A 7,822-nucleotide genomic window follows, 5' to 3' on the forward strand; every position below is an offset into this window, starting at 1 on the left:
GAAAGTGAATCTTGCTCGTTGAAGAATTTCACCACCATTTCTGTCCTGTTTATCTAGAAGGAGGATTTCATTACGTGGACAAAGCAGTTGTTGGCAAAAAGTAGTGTGGTCTCTTTCTTCCCAGACTTCCAGAAATTGTTCCAGAAATGGTTTCCATGTTGGAAAAACACACACACACACACACACACACACACACACATACTGTTATTGTTATCATTGTAATATCTTATGTCCCCAACGTGTGTGACCTGTAATTCTATTCTTGTGAATTTACCTTTGTGGGTTGAGTGTGTGCATGTGTTTGTGCCGTGCATGTGTGTAATGCTTACCAGGGTACTTTGCAAGCAGGGTTCTGTCATTGTTCTCAGTATTTCAAGCAGGAGGGGATTTAATACGTAGAGTTAGAAGCTTCCTTACTTGTTGGAAAGACAGGGAAAGCAAAGCTCAGCAAAGCTTCCAGGAAATCCAGAAGCTCAGGAGTCACAGGGAATACTCATGGGTAATGTTGGCTGCAGGTATCCAGGAAGTAGATGATTCCCCGGTGTCAACAGCAGCCACCTGCAGAACCCTCGCCTTCCCTCTACACCCGCTGCAGCTACCTCTGGGCTACTATGGCTTCTCCACCTTTCAAATTGCATGTAAGGGCTACTTCTTCCAGACAGCTCCCCTCTCCATAATTCGTTTCAGGAAAAGAAGATTGATTTAGAATGTTAAATCGCGACTCCAGCACCAGAAATGAGACCTTGGCTAAGTCATTTCGCCTCTGTGTACATCCGTTTTCCCAGTTCCGAAATGAGCTTAATAGTGCCTTGTCACAACAGAGACAGGGCTGGGATGAAGTAACGTGATGTATGTAAAATGTCTAAGTACTTGGCACATAGTAGGGACCCGGTTAATGTCAATTGCTTTTTGTTCTCTTTCTTTTACCCTTTCTATAACCCTCGGAGGTTCATTTAAAGCCAATTCTCTCCGTATAGATATTGCCAGGGTATATGGAGCGATTTCCCAGGGTTCCTGGTTCCCCTGGGAAAAGTCGTCCCTTAAAGAAAGCCATTAAGGATTTAATTTCTTATCATCTTCCATTCCAACTAGCCAGAGTGTTATGAATAATATCCTATTAGCTGGAGACATTCAAACAATCACCCGTTAACATGTTCTTACGGCGAAATGATGAAGCGTCCTCCGAAATCACGGTGCTTATCTGCGGCCCACTCAGCAGGCACTCCATCACTCCCACCAACGACACTTCTTGTATTGCTGTCTTGGATTCCAACTAATCACTAAGGGGCAGGCAGCGGGATGAGAGGAGAGCCAGGAGCCTCCAGGACTGCAAGCTCCTCCTGCAGCCTTCCTGCCCCACGGTGCATGGTAACGTGCCTATCCCAGAGGGGATTGAAGCCACTTCTTGAGAAATACCGTGAAACAAATCACAAACACAGAGTGATTTTGTAACAGGAAAACAAGGTCAATAAAACCATGATTGTGGACCGCATCAAGACAAGCACATACAAGAATGAAGAAGAGTTATGTAGAGGAGTTATTGAAAAAAAAAGGCAAATGAAACAGCTAAAATAGAGGCATCTACTTTCACGAGTTAGAGGAGCTCTTAGAGATTGGCTACTGCAGTTTTTAATTCCCTGCCCCACCCCCAGTAGTGTGCCCTAGAGGCTTAGTCCAGAGCCACTTACAGAGCGTTCACCGCCACATATGTTGGGGAAGAAATAAAAAGAAGAAGAAAACACTGAATATCTAAGTTCTTCTTGTTGCTTTGCAATGCATATCTCATGTTAAGGGTCTAATCTACCTTATGGGAAAGACACCCATTTACTTTTTTTTTTTTTTTTTTTTTTTTGAGACGAGTCTCGCTCTGTGTCGCCCAGGCTGGAGTTCAGTTGGGCAATCTCGGCTCACTGCAAGCTCCGCCTCCCGGGTTAACTCCATTCTCCTGCCTCAGCCTCCCGAGTAGCTGGGACTACAGATGCCTGCCACCACCATGCCCGGCTAATTCTTTTTTTGTATTTTTAGTGGAGACGGCGTTTCACCATGTTAGCCAGGACGTACACCCATTTACTTTTATCAGTGCAAGGCTTACCTAACCTATTAAACCACAGAATGCTTGTTTTTGTCCCCACATACACCAAAAAGTATTCCTTGGTAGTGATGGCTCTTTCTACCAGCTGGTGAGCATAGTTTTCTTTCTTATTTAGTCTCTCTTGATGAATATATCTGTATCTGTTTGTGAATATATACATATATATATAGTTTTTTAAATTTTTATACTGGTCAAAGAGCAAATAGAAGTGTGGTGCATATTGCACAAAATGTAGCTCTGCCCCAAGGAAAGAGGAAAGCAAGCTAATAGAGTTGGTGCTCCTACTATGTGCTAAGCATTTCAGATGCATTATCCTGCTTACCTCTCACAATAACCCTATGAAGCACACCCCGTTCTTTCCCCTTGTTTAACCCATTGTTTCTCAAAACGAGGCCAGAACAACTAGCTAAAGAGTCTGACCCCAGGCCAGTGAGAGCCCATATCAGGATTCTGAGTCCTGGCCCAGAGCACCTTTCCCTGTGATGCCATGCTCCTTTGCTCTTTGGGATGCCAAGGACCTGCTTCTCTCCCCTGTCTAAGGACACGATGAGCTTGTGTGCATGACTGCAGAGGACTGATTCATGGACCTGCTAAGATCCAGGATTACCTATGATTCCACACTGCTGAGATTGTGAGCAGAAAATACTGCGCAGGAGTAAGTGGGTGAAGACAGCATCTACCCACCACTGCCTTCATACTGTGAAAAGACAAAACCTATCAAGACAGGTGAGAGGCAGTCTCCCTGCCGTCAGCATGCAGCAGCTCAAAATGATTCATTAATCCTCACAATCCACCAGTAAGTCCTTACGGTTACTATACCCACTTTTAAGATGAGCAGACTGAGGCTTGCACAGGTTATGAAACTTGCCAAGAAGTAAAGTCACCTAGAGTTCAGGAGACAAAAAAAAGGTCTTGGGAAGAAAGACAAAAGGCAACAAGAAGGACAAAGGATCCTTTTTGAGCCCTTTCTATGTGGCATTCCAGGCTGGGATTCTTCATTCAGTCTTAGCTGAAATTAGAACTAAGCAGTTGGCCTGGCTCCCATTTTACAGACGATGCTTCTGAGATCTGAAGTTTTAAGTAACTCTTCCTAGATCATGGCTAAGCCTGGGATACTCTTTTTTTGTTTGTTTGTCTGTTTGTTTGTTTTTGAGATGGAGTTTTACTCTGTCACTTAGGCTGGAATTCAGTGGTGCAATGTCAGCACACTGCAACCTCCACCTCCCGGGTTCAAGCGATTCTCCTGCCTCAGCCTCTCTAGCAGCTGGGATTACAAACATGCACCACCATGCCCCATTAATTTCTGTATTTTTAGCAGAGATGCAGTTTTGCCATGTTGGCCAGGCTGGTCTCAAACTCTCAGCCTCTTGTGATCCACCCGTCTCAGACCCCCAAAGTGCTGGGATTATAGGCATGAGCCACCGCACCCTAAAATTGGGACACTTTCTTGTTGCCAACCCCGGGCCCATCCTCTTTCCTCTCTCCTTCCCTTACCTGCCTAAGGAATCTCAGTGCCTGTTCTTTTTCTTGGGGTTGTTGATAAGGAGGGGACTGATGAGACATTGGCAGATGGAGGAGAGGGACAGCTCCGGGAAAGATGCTCCTATTTAGGGGCACTTCCATGCTTAAGTGCTTCCCTTCCGTTCTCTCTGACCTTGGGTGGCTGCAGTCGCCTTAAGTGCACAGTAATGTACTCTCAGTCACTGTTCAATGCCCAAGGGAATGGTTTAAGGCCCTCCACTGGAGTGAATATTTTTATGCAGGCTATAATTTCTTCTAAGACCTTCACAGCCTTCCTGCAGCCTCCACCGTGCCCTCTCCTCCAGAGAGCACACAGCCAAAAGAATAGCCACTTTCTAATGACAGGAGCCGTGAACTTCAGGCAGAGAAGATGGACTGAGCCACCCCTGGGGCTCAGGGCAGGAGCTGATCTCTCACCGTCTTCTCTTTTTGTCCCCAAATCTATCATCTGTAATAATAATCACGATAACATTTATAGAATGCTAACTCTATGCCAGCCTTATTCTAGGAGACAATGCATATCTCATTTAATCTTCTCAACAACTTTAAGAGGCTGGTAGCCCATTTTACAGATGAGTGAACTGAAAAGCAAGGGCTTCACAGAGAAAGCAAGTGCTGTGTAACTTGCCCACGGTCACACCACAAGCAAGGGGGAAGCTGGACTAGAAAACTAGGGAGTCTGGGATCTATCCACAATGCCAACCTACCTTCTACCCAGCAGCCTGGGGCATTGATCTAAAGAGCAAACCAGATCACATCACTCCTCAGCTCGAAACCCTCCCGTGGCTCCCTATTGTCCTTGGACCAGAGATCAAATCTTTCCCCACTGTGTCTGCAGGCCCACTTCTCCATCCCTGTCTTGCCCCCTACTCTTCCTGGCACTCAGCATGCCAACTGCACTGGTTTCTTTTGTGTTTCTAGAATTCTCCACGATCTTGATCCCGCCACAGGACCCTTGCATCTGCTGTTTCCTCTGCCTAGATCATTCTTAGCCACAGATCTTCAATCCACACCCAGCTGGTTAATTCCTTCTCACTCAAGCACCACCTCCTCAGGAAAGCCTTCCCTGACTGCCTTTCTTGGGCAATGCCCCCATAACTGTCCCTTTGTTCTAGTTCCACATTTCTAGTTTTACATTGGTTTATGTGATTATTTGAATCGTATCTGTCTCCCCAGCTAGACTGTGAGTTTCAGGACAGAAGATACAATGACTGTCTTGTTCACTGACTGATATGGTTTGGCTGTGTCTCTACCCAAATCTCACCTTGAATTGTAATAATCTCCACATGTCAAGGGCAGGGCCAGGTGGAGATAACTGAATTGTGGGGGTGGTTCCCCCCATACTGTTCTCGTGGTAGTGACTATGTCTCACCAGATTTGATGGTTTTACAAACGGGAGTTCCCCTGCACAACTTCTCTTGCCTGCTGACATGTAAGACGTGACTGTGCTCCCCCTTTGTCTTCCACTGTGATTGTGAGGTCTCCCCAGACATGTGGAACAGTGAGTCAATTAAATCTCTCCTTTAAAAATTACACCGTCTTGGGTATGTCTTTATTAGCAGTGTGAAAATAGAATAATACACTGACATTTTCGCAGTTGCTGGAATCATTGACTTCCCAAAATACTTGCTGAATGACCAAATAAGTAAGTGAATGAATGAATGAGAGAGGAGATGCAGGGAAGGAACAAGACATCCTGGTTGGCAGATCTGTAGGGCCCAGACCAGGGTAAGATGGGTGGCAGGAAACTAAAGGGGCACCAGAAAACTCAGTAACCAAAATAAATATTTTAAAGTGGTATTTTTAAAAATCAAATTTAATGAAAACATCCACAATGAACAAAGTCTAAAAATTCTAAATAAAGCTTTATGAAGAACCATTTTGGAGGCTGAGGCAAATGGAGAGATCAGTCTACTCATCCTGTAATGGTTTAAAATGTTGATCTTCTGCTCATCAGGGATTTATTTGCACTAACTTTCATTTTTTAAATAATGTTTTATTAGTGTTATCTATCTTGACTACTGAACTTTTTGGTGCCCCTTAAGTTTTGTGCCCAACAATTGTCTCACTCTAGTCCTGTCTGGTTCCAGTTCTTGCTTTGTCATCAGAGAGCTCTGCAACCTCGAGCCAGTTACTTGACCACTCTGGTCCTCTTGATCGTCATGAGTAGAGGTGGAGTGATCAACGCAAGGTGGCCCACAGTTGGTGCCTTCCTTTCCGAGATGGCAGTCATAGAGCGTCAAGCATGGTGCCACGGGGCCTTTGCACTTGTAATTGCCTCTGCCTAGAACACCACCAAGAACTCATAAATAGTAACCGCCCATGAGACAGATATGCATCAGATATTCATTTCTACTTCATGGTTGAGGAAAGTGATGCTCCAGAATATCATGTGCATTGCTTCGCGTTGTGAATTTTGTAAGACACGAGACTGAGTTTGGAAGGCTAAACCTGGTGTTCTTTCCACTGGCTCCCCAAGTCCCCTCTCCAAGTCCAAACCCCTGCCCCAGTGAGCAGAGCTGGAAAACAGAGTAGAGAAAGGACAGAGAGTAAGCAAGAGGCAGAGATAGGATTGCAACCCAGGTCTTCTGGGCCCCAGCTGAAGTACTTTCCTCAGCCCCATAGTGCATTTGAAACTTGCTAAGATTTTTTAAGAGACTTTGCACTACCAAACCAAGAGATCAGTCAATATGTCGCCCTATAATGGAGGCACTGGAGGCATCTTTCAATCGTCAGTGCTGGAGGGGTCCTCCCTCTGTGATGGTCTTATACTTTATACAGCCCAGAGTTCTTTCTTCTCTGACCTCATGGGGCTACCCATTCCCTTCTAGAGGCATGAAACAGTGAGAGACAGGTGTTCTCCCCAAAAGATGCTTTTGGCGGCAAACTCTTTAAAAACAATCCTCTTCCAATTCACCCACCCCCACGCAAAGTTCACTCTGTTATCATAGGAAGAAAAGTGTTGTGAATACAGCACAAGCTGTGTCATCGGACAGAGGTGAACTTGAACCCAGCTCCGCAGCCATAAAAGTCCGTTCACCTCTGCTGTGCCAGTCATTTGTTAAAAGTGTACTGGGATATTGCTGGAGTTATGGAAAGCCATACATTCCGGTATGCACCCATACATATGTGTTCAGTTTTTATATAAATGGGATCATATTGTGCACCGTCTTCTGCAAATGGATTTTTTTTCACTTATTGCTTCTTGGTTATCTTAGAATGGGTCTTAAGAATGCAGGCTTTAAGGTCGGGTGCAGTGGCTCACACCTGTAATCCCAGCACTTTGGGAGGCCAAGGTGGACAGATCCAGAGATCAGGAGTTCAAGACCAACCTGGCCAACGAAGTGAAACCCCGTCTCTACTAATGATACAAAAATTAACTGGGCATGGTGGCGGATGCCTATAATCCCAGCTACTCAGGAGGCTGAGGCAGGAGAACTGCTTGAACACAGGAGGCAGAGGTTGCAGTGAGCTGAGATTGCGCCACTGCACTCCAGCCTGGACGACAGAGCAAGACTCCGCCTCAAAAAAAGGAAGAAGAAGAAGAATGCAGGCTTTAGAGACAGATCATGTGGTTTAAATCTCAGGTCTGCAACATGCTGGCTGGACGTCCTAACATCCTTCACAAATTTGCATGTCATCTTTGCACAGGGACTATGCTAATCTTCTCTGTGTCATTCCAGTTATAGTGTATGAGCACGACAAATGTCCTAACCTCCTAATCCCACCTTTCCTGAGTGTTCACATCTGTCAAATGGGAATATTAATCGTGTGCAGGTGTACCTGAAAGGATTAAATGATGGAATGCAGGGAGAGTGCTAACTCCTATTTAGGGTTTGGTAGATGCTGACTGATATTATTCCGAAAATTTGCTTTGGTTATTTTCAGCTATCGTACGGCATTTCAGAGTGTGCTTAACCTTTATCCTGTTTGTGGACATTCAGGACTTTTCTGTATGTATTATGGAACTGCACGTCAAATTGGGGGATGCAGGTTCCACTTGAAATTGATCACAGCCATTATTGCTCAGAAATTGAGTGGTTACGAAGGCAGAAAATATACAGGAGGAAGGTTTGTTTTGTCAGTATAATGTTGATGTTTTACAATGAGAAAGTGGTCATGGAACTGCTCATGAAAGAGGGAAAAACAAAAAGGTAGAGAAAGAAAAGAAGGAAGGGGAGGAAGAAAAAGATATAGAGGGTGGTAAGT

At 45.0% G+C, this 7,822-nt stretch overlaps 1 non-coding gene across 1 annotated transcript; it reads right to left on the reverse strand.

Moving 5' to 3' along the window:
• Positions 1 to 7,219: 7,219 nt before the first annotated feature.
• Positions 7,220 to 7,324, reverse strand: LOC112633844. Its single transcript, XR_003121612.1, has one exon. It is a non-coding gene; the product is annotated as a U6 spliceosomal RNA (small nuclear RNA).
• Between the last annotated feature and the right edge of the window lie 498 nt (positions 7,325 to 7,822).

The sequence above is a fragment of the Theropithecus gelada genome, chromosome 10, assembly GCF_003255815.1.
Source record: "Theropithecus gelada isolate Dixy chromosome 10, Tgel_1.0, whole genome shotgun sequence".
NCBI classification, from domain to species: Eukaryota; Metazoa; Chordata; class Mammalia; order Primates; family Cercopithecidae; genus Theropithecus; species Theropithecus gelada.